Raw genomic sequence first — 16837 nt, 5'->3', positions numbered from 1 at the left:
GCTACATAGTTTGGTGTTAATATTGCTCGAGTGATGATTTAGTAATAAAAATATGTGTATGACAATTATTGACACCTGATGAAAGTTTGAATTTGAAAAAATAGCATCGGTATATTTTCTTTTAGGTTCACGTAAGAGAAGCAGAGGGAACTTAGTGTTAAGCTACTCCGTCCCCAATTCTCCACCGAATTTTGGAGGCATTTAGTGTTGAGTGGCGGAATTTAACGCCGCGCTTTGCCTCTACACCAGACAGATGAAATGAAAATATTATTTCCTCTAGTGGGTATCGAACTCACAACCTGTCGTGTTTAGAATCACACGGTTGCGCCCCTGCACCACCGTTGGCCTTGGTGTATATATTTTAAATAGCTTTTTTATTTTTACATGCAACTAAGCTATCAGCGGCCAGCATGTTAAACAAATAGGTACAATATATTTTATTTTTTTTATTTAAGGGTAGGCAAACAAAAGTTAATGTTAAGACATTCCGTTCCATCTTAGAAAGAAAGTGATCTAACCCCAAATTTTTTTTACTTATATTTGCAAAGAAATGGTCGCAAGAAGCCCTTTTCTATATATTCTTTTATACTTTTTACGTTGTCGCATTATTTTTCAGGTGTCATATTAAATAGTGAATTTGCTTAAAAAATTAAAAGAAATAGTATATACAAAATTAATTTTATTTTATTCTAAATTAAAATATATCATAAACTAACAAGTATCATCCTAGCGCTAAGTTTTGGTGACGTGACCGGACGGACATCCGGCTGGACGCCGAGTTTGGAATATTGTATATTTAATTGATTTTATAATCATTATTTGTATTAATCAACGTCAATCTTTTCATTTTTATATTGATAAAAGATTTCATTCCTCATTTTTTTCATTTTTTGAGATTATATAGGTGAAGGCGATTTTTTAATATATATTAACTACTACTACTAATACTATTACTAACTAATATATTATACTATTGTATAGCATTATATCTTTTTTACGGTAAAAAAAGCCTTCGTGTGTTCTCCATACAAGGTGACATTGGCGAAGTGATTAGTCCTCAACTGGTACGTTACGATTGCGGCCAATCGTGGCGCAAAAGTAAAAGTGTGCGATTGTAAATGCGACCGGTTGTGGGTTCAATCCTCACTTGAGGAAATTAAATATTTATTTTAATTTCTTCGCTCTGATGTCAAGGCAAAGCTTGGCGTACGTTGCCTTCCGCCATTCAACATGTAATGTCTCCAGAATTCGGTGGAAAGAGGGGAACGGAGTGTCTTAGGTTCCCTCTGCCTACCCTATAGTCTAAGAATAGAACAATTTTCAATTTGCTTTTATAACAGTGACTAAAAAGATTGGCAAATATCTTAAAACTTGTACACCATATTATTATAAGTGCGTATTGAATGTGACTCAACTAAGATTGTGAGTCATTTCCGATGCGAATTCTTGTGACGTCACGGGGTATGCGCCTGCGATGCGACCACGTAGGAATTTTATTTATAAATAAACTTTTGCATATATTATATATCCTAGACTATCTTATTCTATACTAGCGGCCTTTACGTGACTTCGTCCGTTTGATCTACAAGAATATTTAAGAAATTACTATCAAATATCCAGGTCTACTTTTTTTAAGCACCAGAGGAGCTACAGATGCGTCGCCGGCATTTTAGGTGGAGATAGACGCGCTTTTCGATGGTATCCAAGTCAACCAGGTCTTATCGACCTCGAAACATTACCTCAAGTAGGCTATTCCACAGTTGCGTACCGCGTATAATAAATAGTATAGTGAATCTAATCTATGAATGAAAACGACATTTAAAGATCGATCTCAGAGAGCTCGGTTTGTATGTAATTTTATCGTATCTTCCACGCTGAAGAAGTTATTAATAGAAGCTAGGGTTAAGACAATCAGTTGTTAAGTTCTGATAAATAATTCAATAACATTAAAAATCTGCTTCACGATTTTTCTCGCAAAGTAGGATAGGCAGGCAGTGTCTTAACACTAGGTAACCTAGTGTGTTGGCTTTCGCCCAATTGTCGAGACATTGTATATCGAGTAGCGAAATCAACACTGCGCTTTTTCAGAAATAATATTATTTTAAATGTAATAATTCCCTCTAGGGAACATCGAATCCGCAACTATTGCTTTTACTTTTCAACATTCTCAATATTGCAGTAAAAAATAATCACTAATCATTTTTATATATAAAAAACATTCATGGCAGTTATTTGAAAAAATCCCATCGTGGCACAGCGGCACAGCCTCTGAATTCGAGGCTTGTGGGTTTGATTCCACTCGGGGAATGAATTATTTTAATTTCCCCGCTCTGATAACAAACGGGGTGTTTTAACACTAGATTTCCTCTGCCTTCTTTGCTATAAGCGTGATGTACGGGATACAGCATGAAGCTAAAAAAATACCACAGTATAAAAAGCTTCCTCAGCTTAGAACGCCATCAGTAATTGCTATAGAAAAATGTATGACATGATAATATTATTAATTTTAAAGAAATGTGAGAGCTTCAAGCTTTATTAGCTGGTTCAGTGATGCATAGTGTAGTGTTTTTCTTATTTAATAATATATTTATGATTTTAAACTCGCTCCTGTAGATGATTTCTAAATGGCATAAGTAAAAGAGCGACGTATTTCTTGCTTCTTATTTAAATTTCAGACGTTATGACATATCGATGATGCTGATGAAGTAAGGTCACATAAAAAGCATGAGGGCTACTTACCATGAGGAGGATGTAGAAGAAGAATAGGTAAGGCACGTAAAGCGTTGTCCGTTCTTTCTAGCTTTCCTGCTTGGGAAAACAGGATATCTAGAAAGAACTGACAACGCTTTACGCTTTACCTAACTATAAAATAATGAATTAACCTCGCTACAGCCATTTGGATATAGTATTTAGGTGTATGCAGATCCTGAATTTGAATCTTGTTTGAGGTAAATATACTCAACTCTTTATTTTTTGTTCTTCTATTTCGCTTGCGTATTTAGGGGGAATTCTAATAACCCATGAAACATGTGTTCAATGAAATATTTTTAAGAGTCTAAATTTCCAATTTTAGAAAAATCGGTGGCGATTTAAAGATTTTCCCATACAAACTTTCAACCCCTTATTTGCACCCTTAGGGGGTGAATTCTAGAAAACCATGAAATATGTGTTCAATTAAATATTTTTAAGAGTCTGAATTTCAAATTTTATAAAAATCGGTGGCGATTTAAGAATTTTCCCATACAAACTTTCAACCCCTTATTTGCACCCTTAGGGGGAGAATTCTAGAAAACGATGAAACACGTGTTCAATTAAATACTTTTAAAAATCTAAATTCCAAATTTTATAAAAATCGATGCCGATTTAAAAAAAATTCCATACAAACTTTGAACCCCTATTTCACCCCTTTAAGGTTAAATTTTTTCAAAATCCCTTCTTAGTGGATGTCCAGATTACGAAACTAAACATCTGTCCAAATTACATGTTTCTACGCACAGCGGTTGCGGCTGTGCGTGCGTCTTACCTCAGTCAGTGAGGACAAGTCCTTTTATATATATAGACGAGTATATAGACTAGACGAGTAAGTTAAATCATAGTTAAGTTTAATTTACTAAGCCTACTAAAAGGGGTATATAAAGTTAATTGTACATATTCTCTATTTTCACATACTACCTCTTGCAGGTTATTCAGAAAAAAAAGAAGATAACCACAAGCAAATAAATAAAATTAAATAGTTGTCCATATAATAAAACTTTGAAGAAATATTTGTAAGAGTTAAATGGTAGGTAGGTATGCGTCATTGTAAATTCCAACTGCAGTTAAGCTTAAAAGCTCAAATGTCAACTACAGCTACTACAATAAAAGTTATATGTAGGTAGATATTTTATGAAAATCCTAGAATAACACCATTAGGGAAAACCAGCTTTTACGTAGACTCTATTATTTGTCATCCTATAACCAGTTTTTGCAACTTTTAAATTGCATTAATAGTACATGCGATCAAATTCTCTAATTTCAATGTTCTGTTTTAATAGTAAACTTTTTTAAATTTTAGATTCACGCATTTTCCCGCGTAGAGGGGTAGGCAGAGTGCCTAACTTCCCACTTTCCACTAAATTCTTGAGATATTGCTTGTTGAATGGCGGAACTTAACGCCGTGCTTCGTCTACCGGGACGGGGAAAACGGTAATAAGTTTATATTTACTACTTTACTTTTATTGTAAAGGGACATATATCTTTTTAACTATAACGACAAAAATATTTATATAACGGAAGAAACTCATCGAAATATGACTCATTGTGCACGTTAATTATTTTGGCGTCTGTAAAGTACCGGGTACACACGAAAACTTTCACTTTGCAACTGACTGTAATTACGTAATTTCATATTTATATTTATATAATTGAACAAACTCTTAGTCATAAAGTAACTTAACAATGGAATATAAAGTTTTGTCTATATACGTGAATACGTATACCTAAAAACGTCAATCCTAAATTTTCTAGAAAAATCTGTCAAGTGTGAGTTGGGCACAACCACCAAGGGTTCCGTACAAATTTCAGACGTTTAGGTTAACTGGTAGTAAAACCAAACCAAATCAAAAATTGACAAACTAAGTTTGCGGGTATATGCGCTCCTTTTATATAAAACTAGCGGACGCGCGCAGCTTCGCTTACTTATTTAGAGGTGAATTCTTATAAACCACGAAACGTGTTCATTGAAATATTTTTAAGAGAGTAAATTTCAAATTTTATAAAAATCAGTGGCGATTTAAAGATTTTTCCATACACACTTTCAACCCCTTATTTGTACCTTTAGGGGGTGAATTCTAGAAAACCATGAAATACATGTTCAATTAAATATTTTTAAGAGTCTAAATTTCAAATTTTATAATAATCGGTGGCGGTTTAAAGATTTTTCCATACAAACTTTCAACCCCTATTTCGCCCCTTTAGGGTTGAAATTTTTCAAAATCATTTCTTAGTGGATGTCCAGATTACGAAAGTAAACATCTGTCTAAATTTCACGTTTCTACGCTCAGCGGTTACGGCTGTGCGTGCGTCTTACCTCAGTCAGTGAGGACAAGTCCTTTTATATATGTAGATAAACTACAATTATACGTTTGTTATAGTTCTTCTAAGGCTGTAATATAAATATTTTTTTTTGTATGTGTAGAAAAACTACTTTTAAATAAATAAATAATATCGCTTAGTAACGACCGGTCGCAGTTGGTGATACATTTAACTCGTATAGGTCAAGGTCGTAGATACAGTTCTCGGTTGGTAAATATTTACATTAAAGAATCACATATCATATAACATAGTTGTTGATTTGATTTGAATGATTCATCATAGCGATGTCTCTTTCTAAGGCCCGACTTTATAAACCGATCTGAACTATAAGATCGATCTTGAGATGCAGTTTTCATTCCTGCATTATAATTTACTAGCGACCCTCTTGCGGCTTCGCCCGCTTTAACTACTGGATTATTCATGTAATGTATGTTTGCAAAGCACTTAAGATAATGTGAAAATTAATTAAACCCTAATGCAACCCGCATTTTTGTAGTTTCAATAAGGATTTTCCAATTGTTTTACACAGCAAGGATTTTTTAGTAGGTACCGTATTTTAAATCTGTGCTACTAATCTTTTCAAGTACTTATTAAAAAATATTTAAATGACTATTTTTAGATAGTTAAATGACTATTTTTAAACGGAAGAAATTATAAACAAAAACCTACCTACTAATAAATACTACAAAAACTGTGAAACCAAATATATCGCGCTTAAATAATACATTCAACTCCAATTATCCAATACGTGCAAACGCATCTAACTAAGTCTTCGTTGCTATAGAGGCAGGCGGGTTTTTTTTTCGAGCTTGTGGTTAATGATGAAGGGGGTATTCTGTCCCTGATGAAAAGCAAGCACGACGTGGCTGCCTGTGAGGAAAATTAAATAGGATGCATGGGCCCGGAATCGAATCCGGGCGGCCCGCGTGGCAGGCGAGCATTCTACCACTGAACCACCGATGCGTGTAAGGCGGGCGCGGCGGACGCATGGCGAGTGGCGAGCCGTTTCGCAGCAAGGATTTTTTTGATATTGTAACAACTTCTAAAGTACTTATTAAAATGAAAAGACAGTAAAAGACAGTTTTGATCTACATTAAATGACCAACGTAACTAATATACTTATTTATATGCTATTGCATTTATATGCTAGAGTAAGGGTTATCCCTTTTTACTTATGTAAAACTTAAGTCGGCACAGCTGATGAGTCAACGGCGTGATGTGTCAACAATTAAATGCGTTTTTCTCTAAAACTATTCGCAATTTCGAAATGTTGTAAAAAGCAAATTTTATCTTCGTTTAACGTAGAAAATTAATAAAGTATTTTAAAGGATAAGGATTAATACCATTATGGAAAAATATCCCTCACAATAAAAAATATATTGAAATTATTATTTTTAGACATAAAAATTACCACTACACGTTATTCTTAAAAGATACGAATATGCCGTCGCGGACTTTTTTGTAGATCTTATTAAGAGGAACAATACTCTAGTACATTTTTTTCATGTAGTACTTACCATTAGAGCAGCGCATGCGCGAAAGTGTCTCAACGGGTAGGACTTTATACACATTTATCGTATTTACGGTTATTTACATAAGAATGTACAAATAATAAACTATATATAAACCTTCTACGGCAAATACTCGACCTAATGGTGAAAACCGCATGGAAATCCGTTGGGTGGTTTAGAAGAAGAAGAGTTAGAAACAACAGACAGACACGAAAAGCGACTTTGTTTTATAAGATACTAGCGACCCCCTTGCGGCTTCGCCCGCTTTTACTACTGGATTATTCATATAATGTATGTTTGCAAAGCACTTAAGATAATGTGAAAATTAATTAAACCCTAATGCAACCCGCATTTTTGTAGTTTCAATAAGTATTTTCCAATTGTTTTACTCGGCAAGGATTTTTTAGTAGGTACCGTAATTTTAAATCTGTACTACTAATCTTTTCAAGTACTTATTAAAATATATTTAAATGACTATTTTTATATACATAAATGATTATTTTTAAACGGAAGAAATTATAAACAAAAGCCTACCTACTAATAACTACTACAAAAAATATGAAACCAAATATATCGCGCTGAAATAATACATTCAACTCCAATTATCCAATACGTGCAAACGCATCTAAATCTTCGTTGCTATGCCTCTACAGCGGGCGGGTTCTTTTTTTCGAGCTTGTGGTTAATGCTGAAAAGGGTATTCTGTCCCTGATGAAAAGCAAGCACTACGTGGCTGCCCGTGAGGAAAATTAAATAGAAAGCATTGGCCGGGAAGCGAACCCGGGCCACCCGCGTGGCAGGCGAACTTTCTACCACTGAACCACCGATGACTGCTCATGACGCACTTGTATAAGCAAAACGTCGCGGGGCGCGTTTCGCAGCAAGGATGTTTTGATATTGTAACAACTTCTAAAGTACTTATTAAAATGAAAAACAGTAAAAGACAGTTTTGATCTACATTAAATGGCCAACGTAACTAATATACTTATTTATATGCTGAGAGTAAGGGATAAGTAAAACTTGAGTCGGCACAGCTGATGAGTCAACGGCGTGATGTGTCAATAATTAAATGCGTTTTTCTCTAAAACTATTCGCAATTTCGAAATAGTGTAAAAGCAAATTTTATCTTCGTTTAACGTAGAAAATTAATAAAGTATTTTAAAGGATAAGGATTAATACTATTATGGAAAAATATCCCTCACAATAAAAAATATATTGAAATTACTATTTTTAGACAGAAATATGATCACTACACGTTATCCTTAAAAGATAAAAATATGCTCTCCGGACTTTTTTGTAGATCTTATTAAGAGAAACAATACTCCAGTACATTATTTTCATGTAGTACTAGTACTTACCATTAAAGCAGCGCATGCGCGAAAGTGTCTCAACGGGTAGGACTTTAGACACATTTATCGTATTTATGTTAATTTACATAAGAATGTACAAATAATAAACTATATATAAACCTTACCTGAGAAATACTCGACTTAATGGTGAAAACCGCATAAAAATCCGTTGGGTGGTTTAGAAGAAGAAGAGTTAGAAAGTTCAGACAGACACGAAAAGCGACTTTGTTTTATAAGATACTAGCGACCCTCTTGCGGCTTCGCCCGCTTTTACTACTGGATTCATATCTTGTATGTTTGCAAAGCACTTAAGATAATGTGAAAATTAATTAAACTCTAATGCAACCCGCATTTTCGTAGTTTCAATAAGGATTTTCCAATTGTTTTACACAGCAAGGATTTTTTAGTAGGTACCATAATTTTAAATCTGTGCTACTAACCTTTTCAAGTATTTATTAAAATATATTTAAATGACTATTTTTAGATAGTTAAATGACTACCTACTAATAACTACTACACAATATATGAAACCAAATATATCGCGCTGAAATAATACATTCAACTCCAATTATCCAATAGAGGCAGGCGGGTTTTTTTTTTCGAGCTTGTGGTTAATTCTGTCCCTTGTGAAAAGCAAGCACTACGTGGCTGCCTGTGAGGTAAATTAAATAGAATGCATCGGCCGGGAATCGAATCCGGGCCGCCCGCGTGGCAGGCGAGCATTCTACCACTGAACCACCGATGCGTGTAAGGCAGGCGGGCGCGGCGGACGCATGGCGAGTGGCGAGCCGTTTCGCAGCAAGGATTTTTTAATATTGTAACAACTTCTAAAGTACTTATTAAAATGAAAAACAATAAAAGACAGTTTTGATCTACATTAAATGGCCAACGTAACTAATATACTTATTTATATGCTGAGAGTAAGGGATAAGTGAAACTTGAGTAACATACAGCTGATGTGTCAACGGCGGGATGTGTCAATAATTAAATGCGTTTTTCTGTAAAATTATTCGCAATTTCGAAATAGTGCAAAAAGCAAATTTTATCTTCGTTTAACGTAGAAAATTAATAAAGTATTTTAAAGGATAAGGATTAATACCATTATGCAAAAATATGACTCACAATAAAAAATATATTGAAATTATTATTTTTGACAGAAAAATGATCACTACACGTTATTCTTAAAAGATACGAATATGCCGTCGCGGACTTTTTTGTAGATCTTATTAAGAGGAATAATATTCCAGTACATTTTTTTCATGTAGTACTTACCAATAAAGCAGCGCATGCGCGAAAGTGTCTCAACGGGTAGGTTTTTTAAAATATGCAAAATTAAATGTACATTTTTCAATATTTCTGAGAGATTTTCTTAATATTTTTTTCCGTAAGAACCTTCTCCTAATAATAACAAATACAACAAAAAAAGAATTAGTGAAATCGGTCCAGTCATTCACGCGTGTTGCCGTGACCAAGGAAAACGGGTTTCATTTTTATATATATAGATAGGATAGGATAGGATAGGATAGGATGAATGAATGATGATTTAACCAGAAATGTATAGTTTTCAGATTTTTTCCTAAACAAGTACTACCTGTAGATGCTAGTTGCCAAATTTCATAATTGTAGGTCAACCGGAAGTACTCTATTAGTTTTGATTCCCTTTATAGTGTCGCAATACGTGTTTTTTGTGATATAAACGGCCATATCTTTTTAGTAAATGTAGATATTCGTTTTTATTAGAAAATCGAGGCACCGTAGATCTGAGTAGTAGTTATAAATTAAAAAATAAATAAATCAGCGTCACACTGTACCCCGCAAGTAGCAGGGTAGGTAGAGGGAACCTAGTGTTAAGACACTCCGTTCTTCAGTTTTCGCCGAATCCTGGAGGCATTGATTACCGAGCTTTGCCTCGACAAGGGGGAGAAGAAATGAAAATATTAAATATTTCATTTCTTGAGAACACCTTAGTAAGGGGGAACAGCGTGTGACTGTAAACTCCATAGTTTTGTAAACAAAGCGCAGCATTGAGTTCCTCCACTCACTCCTCCTGCCTACTCTCTTTTACCTACGCGGCACGAAGTGAGATAAAATATGCTATTAATAAAATAGCTATTTATTGTATTTAACTGTAAGCTATTTCTCAAAAATGTGGGAGTTGCTTAGAAATAAACAATAATAAACCTATATAGAAATTGGATCCTAAATCTTAATTACTGGCTTCATATAAATAAATCACGATACAAGTTTCTTATCGATCTAAGCTTCGTCAGAACGGGTTTAGATGGATGGATGTAGATTTAAGCGTCTGCGATCTTTGCGAGTGAATTATTTCTATATTATTACACATTTATATTCACTTATTGCCCTTTGGCGTTGTGGTTCTCTTGATTAGAAAGCGATGATGAAGTCCCGAGTTCAAATATATCAGATACAAGTAAATTAAGACTTTTTGGACATTATGAATACTGTTATTACGCGCAGCTTTGAATTCCACCATTCAATACTACGATAATTGGGCGGAGTGTTTAAACACTATGTGCCATCTGCCTAAAATTGTAAAGCATTTTTTTGTCTTTGTAGTGAAAGACTTTATCGTCATTAAGTGAAAAAGTGTTATGTTGTATTATGAATTCTATTTTAAAGAACTACGACTATTTTAAAGTAATTATTGCTAAAATGAAGACGTTGCGTCTTCTTCTTTTTTTGTTTTGATTACCTTAAATAGGTGAGATGTTAGGAAAACTAATAGGAATAGGAAGGAAGCATACGTAAAAAATAAAAGAATAAGCATAAGTAAAAAAAATGGTCAAGTGTGAGTCGGACTCGTCCATGAACGGTTGTAATAGCAAGCATAAATCCTAATCTATGCTAGATCTATAATACATTACTGTTTCGCCAACAAAAAAAATCTTGCTTTTATAGTGTTCGTCTTTAACTTTAACTTAATTTAATTGTGCAAAATCTTTTTAACACATAATTATCGTACAACATCTAAATTTTGTTTATTCTAGCATATAAATCTGAGTGGAGTGTGGACCTAGGTCGCGTCCCAAGTTATATAGTAAGCCGGTCAAAAACCTTATCCTGAAGGTGATTGTGTGTCTAAGGTCGTAAGGACAGTCGTCGGCCCGCCCGCAAGGTGGCCTGCCCTATATCAATATTAAATATTTTGTTATACTTCTATATATATTAGCTGTATACAATTAGATACATTGTTATACATTATCTATGGAACACCCCTCCCCCTCCCCTCGTGACTCAGAGGATGGTGTCTATCTGTACTTACATTGTCTGTGGGTTTTTCTTTTAATGAGGAAAAATTTTAAATCACTTTAACTTAGCTTCTCGGAAAAGCTTAAAAGCTCCAAGCGCTATCTAATTAGTGATATTTAATGAAATAGAAGTATTGAGAGTGATTTGACTCTGCTTGCCATTTATTTTTTTAGATGTTCGTGTAGAGAGCATATTGTATCATCTGTTCTGTACTCTCAACGATGACCTTGAACATTAGGTTTTTAACCCGATGCGTACGTTGACTGGGACGTGACCTAGGGCAGGGTTTCATGTAGGGCAAAGTTCTTCCAATTTGAATAAACTTTTGTATCTTCGTCGGACAAACTAAAGGCGTATCTTTATAATCTATGATTTGGTGGATACGGGTTCCATTCTGGCAAAGCTTTCATTGTAATAGTTTTATTTTGTATACCTGTTTATATAGTGTAAGACCATGTCATCCCCTAATCTAAGCCTATCTTGCCAGCCCTTACCGGTGTAACCTCCGGGTCGATAGCATGTTAATGTTCCTTTGACGATTCTAAAGTGCCTTCAAAACTCTACATGAATAATAAATGAATGAAAATAATTAATATTAAAAATTAATTAACTAAGATGTAATCTGAAATTACTACGAAACTGATTTTTTTCATATATTAAGCTACAACAGTAAAGGAAAGCTAATACTAAAGCCCATATGTATAAACCGCTTAAGTTTGATAGATATATCCATACCTTCCATACCTATATTATAAATTCGAAAGTAACTCTGTCTGTCTGTCTGTCTGTCTGTCTGTCTGTCTGTCTGTCTGTCTGTCTTTTACGCAATCAGGGCCAAACCGCTAATTTAATTGTGATAAAATACTCATATAGAGATACTTGAGGGTCTCGGCATGAACATAGGATACTTTTTTTTCTCATATTTGTAATATTTTCGATATATACCAATATATTAAAATAATTAATTTGACATGCAATTTATTCCGCCATGTTAATAACAATTGTCGCTACGCGTTGCTAAGCAACGGCTTGCAAAGTTTGTTGTTTTAAGAAAACGTCACCCAAAGTGAGTTTGCTTAATGCATACATGGCGCGCGCCGATGTAGATTTGTATACATTAACAAAAAATAGATGATTTCTATAATTTGATATTCATCCTTATGAAAATAAATATAGTAGTCACTTTTAGCATTTCTTCTAGATGGAAATTATAGTTGGGCAGATGACTTTGATGATTTTGTAAATCTATATATATAAAATCGAAAGGTCACTCACTCATCACGAAATCTCAGAAACTACATATTCTAGCAATCTGAAATTTTGCATAGGAGTTACTTATAGGACGTAGGTGCTCGCTAAGACGGGAATTTGTAATATTCAACTTCTAAGGGGTTGTTTTTGGGGTTGAAAGTTTGTATGAAACTTCGTTACTAATGACATTTGTCTTTGTTATTCGTTACTAAATGCTAGGAGTCTCAATTTTTGCATGGACGTCACTAGGACGTAGCCATGGAGACAGAAATTAATAATAACATAGTTCACGCGGGTGCAACCGCGAGCGGGCCGCTAGTTTTTATATATTTACGAATTACTATCATTTTTTATGTAATTATTTGCTGCTTATAATTAATTTATCTGAGTTCGGTTATCTATACCGATGTTATACACTTAAAATATCGTAATTTTAATCATTTGGGATTTTATTTAATATTGTTCGCAAAAATTTATAATTATTTAATATAGAAAAATGATTAGTACGCGCGCACGGCAAACTTTAGGTACTTTTTCTATTATTAAGAATTTCCTTTAGTTACTTTTACTTCTTTTGTTTGTTCATTTCGGTTACTTAGATATTTTTTCTAATAATAAATCTCCACTTATTATTATTTTTTAACTTATTTATTATAAGATTTAGGCCTATATTTTCGCGGGCGTAGCCGCGTCCGGGCCCACTAGTAATATATAAATACGGGCCCTAGTGTACTCACTACGGCCCGTAGCCGAATTTCCGAGACATATCGTGTTGAGCTGCGGAGCTTAGCGCTGCCATTTTAAATTTTATTTTTTTATTTCTTCATTATTCAACACACTAAAGGGACTTAAGAAAATAATAGTGTCTTAACTCTACGTTCTCTTTGCTATTATATTTCTGTAGTAAAACCAATCGTCCCATACAACTACACAGGTACCTACATAAAAGAAAAACAAATACCAAACAAAAGCAATATAAAACATAAAAATAGAAATGTTACACATTATAACCAACGGGCATTGATCTCGTACGAGTATTTATTAAATATTAATTTATAAGAAAAAAGCCGCGCGTGCGTTTCCGGACGGGCGCGTGGCAAAAACGCGCGTTCAAACGGCGTAAAGTGTTTTTCAGTTTGTTAATTATCGCATGTGATATGTGAAAAGGATTTATTGAATAGTTACTGCGTGGGCGATCTTCCGGCACGCGTCTACGGTATATAGTCCTACGTACTACTACCTACGAGTCGTGGCCACTATGATGTTAGTTGCTGATGTAGATGGCTACGCAGATTTGATTTTGGATTTTTCTTACTTTTCATTATTTTCTTCCAGAGTGTTCAATGCGCAAAAGTTGGGAAAGCCTAACCTTAAGGCGGCCACGACTCGTCGATCGTACTATATCGGCACAGTGGATATTATCGCTAGTTATACATAAGAATGAACCTTCATGTCGGTATGATTGAGGAATTTACGATATTTGTTGATTGTACTAGATTTATTTAAATATTTACCTATTTACAGTAGCATATATCTGTTGTTGTATAAAATATTTCTCTTAATGTTATTTTCTTTACTTTAAGCTTAAGTAATAAGTATTATAATGGAAATTATAAAAAGACTTTTCATCTACCAAAGGCCGTCGTGACGCAAGTGGGACAGTAAATGCGACGATTGTGGTTTCGACTCCCACTCGTGGGAATGAAATATTTAATATTTTCCTTCCTTCGCTCTGGTAACGAGACAAAGAGCAGCGACGAGCTCCGTCACTCAACACGCAATGCGTCGAGAATTCGGCGGAAATGAGGGAACGGAAGTGTCGTAATGCAAATGGAGTGCCTTAACATTATGTTCCCAGTTTCCCGGTCCCAGGCAGAGGTGCCTACCCTATCATGTGCAGGATACAGAGGCAAGCTAAAAAAATCGACTATTTCCTTTAGGTACACAGATAGTATTATTATAATTCCACGCTTCTTTAGGCAGATAAAATCTAGAGTTACTCTCCTCTCCCGACTTTTCGCCTTATTTCAAAATATTACTAAAGCAGTGCTTTATGGAGAGCTGACAAGGAAAATTATTTAAACATAACCATTCCACCGAGTAGCGCAAAGTGCGCCATGACGGCCACTATATTTCCCCATAAAAAAAATAATAAAAAAAATATAAAAAACAACTACCATAATTAAAAATCATAGGAAATAGTCGTGTGCTTAATAAAGCTCATATTATATTTTAGCTTAAGCAAGATGCATAATGCATTTAATTGTGCGCCGTGACCATTGTGACGTGACGCACGCGACGCTCCAGAGTATCGGAGCGAGCGAAAGAAAAACTTCAAACGAGGTTATTATAGAACGGTATATCTGAGGAAAAAAGTTGGGTGATCGTCTTACATAACAGGGGTGATGAACATTTTCTCGATGGATTCAATAAATCATTTTAAATTTGGAACCTTTAGTTCCACGCTCACGGAGAAGGGTAGGCGGAGGGATCTGGGAACATAGTGTTATGACACTTCGTTACCGTTAAGACACTTCCGTTCGCATCAGTTTAGCACTTCTCTGCTATGCAGAGAGAACCTAGTATAATTATACTCCGTACAACATTATGAATTGATTAGCGGAAATGAACTCCGCGCCTTGTCCTGTTACCAGAACCCGAATAGGAGCTTCGAATAGAAATCGAACCCATAGTCCTCGCGTTCACCGTCAGATGCTAAGCCACGACAGCCTCATTTTAAAAATATGGCTAAAGCTCTTTTTCCGTAAGTAAAAACTTTAATTACAAATTCTAAATCCAAAAGTCAATTCCAACCGTGTGCTTCAAAACATTTTAAATAAAATTTAACATTTTTTTTATTTAATTTAACAAGTGCCTTGCTATATCAGTTCCTGGAGTGAGACCTCCCGGACGCCCAAGGAAGCGCTGGCTGGATGTCGTGATGCAGGACATGAGAGCCTATGGTCTAACCACCGAGGACGCAAAAGACCGTGCAAAGTGGAGTAGGTTGAGTAGGAGGGCAGACCCTGGCAATAGCCGAGATTAATGCCAGGAGGAAGAAGAATAACGACATTCGGTTCTCTTACGAAGTAGAGTAAGACAGGAGTTCAGTTAGATATCCTCTTAATTACATATTAATCCGGCGTTTGCGTTTAAGTTTTGTTGCTATATATTAGAATATTATAAAAGCTCTTATCTGATTCCAATTTTTTATGGTAAACTTGCTTGATTCCTTAATCAAAAAATTCTTGAATTAATTTATTAACCATTTACGTTCCCACTGACTGAGGTAAGACGCACGTACAGCCGTAACGGGTGTGCGGAGAAACGTAAAATTTGGACAGATGTTTATTTTCAAAACGTGGACACCCACTAAGAAGGGATTTTGAAATAAGGGTTGAAAGTTTGTATGGAAAAATCTTTAAATTGGCACCGATTCTTATAACATTTCAAATTCAGACTCTTAAAACTATTTAATTGAACGAATTCATCCCCTAAACTACAAATAATTTCATAAACATATTTAATAAATAATTCATATAATTCAAGCGGCTAGTTATAAATAAAATGTTGATTCAAAATTTTAATTTAATTCATCACAAAACATTTTCAAACTGCAAATGCGCCTGCAATAATCAAATGCGCAATTTCAGAGTTACGAGTATCCTTGACCTCTATCATTGGCTAATGGAAATTTACTAATACGCTGTAAGGATTTACTATCTTTTGCTTATTAAATCTAAGCCATCCGTAGATTTTAATTTAAAAGACACATTAATCGTAAAGCTATGGAAGGAAGTTTTAAGGTACCTACTATATTCTACATTATTTTTAGAACAATCTAAGAATTCGATTCTTAAGAAAGGAAAAAATCGATACGGTTATAGGAAATATTAAATAACTTACTCATGTCTGCTTGTTTCTTGGTTAATTTAGGCCGAATTGCATTAGGAATAGGATAAGAATTTTAGAAGAAACGCAAACATCACTTTAATAAGTACCTATACCCTATTCATTTTGGCATGAGACAAACATAAATAAAGACATACTGTTTCTAAAACTTTAATGTAACTTTTTAATTTCTATTTAATTAGGTTCAGGTTTACTTATGTTTTAAAGTATAAAAAAAACAATATAAGATAAACAAAATAATCAGAAAACAATGTTACACTTAACAAAACAAGAAACTTTAAACAGTTATAAACAGGTTGACCGATAATGTAAAATGTCTGCTGTATTTTATAATATTAAAATGTGATGATATTTTTTTACTTAATAAACTATATTAAGCTTCACCAATCGTGACCTATAAAATAACCTTTTTTTGATGTGTTTACTTTTTATCTCATGCCTTCGTGAAGGATATCCAGGTCCAACTCA

The sequence above is a fragment of the Heliconius melpomene genome, chromosome 19 (assembly GCF_056956725.1).
Source record: "Heliconius melpomene rosina isolate 202511_hmr_F chromosome 19, ASM5695672v1, whole genome shotgun sequence".
Classification (NCBI taxonomy): Eukaryota; Metazoa; Arthropoda; class Insecta; order Lepidoptera; family Nymphalidae; genus Heliconius; species Heliconius melpomene.
Note: the sequence above shows the minus strand (reverse complement) of the source record.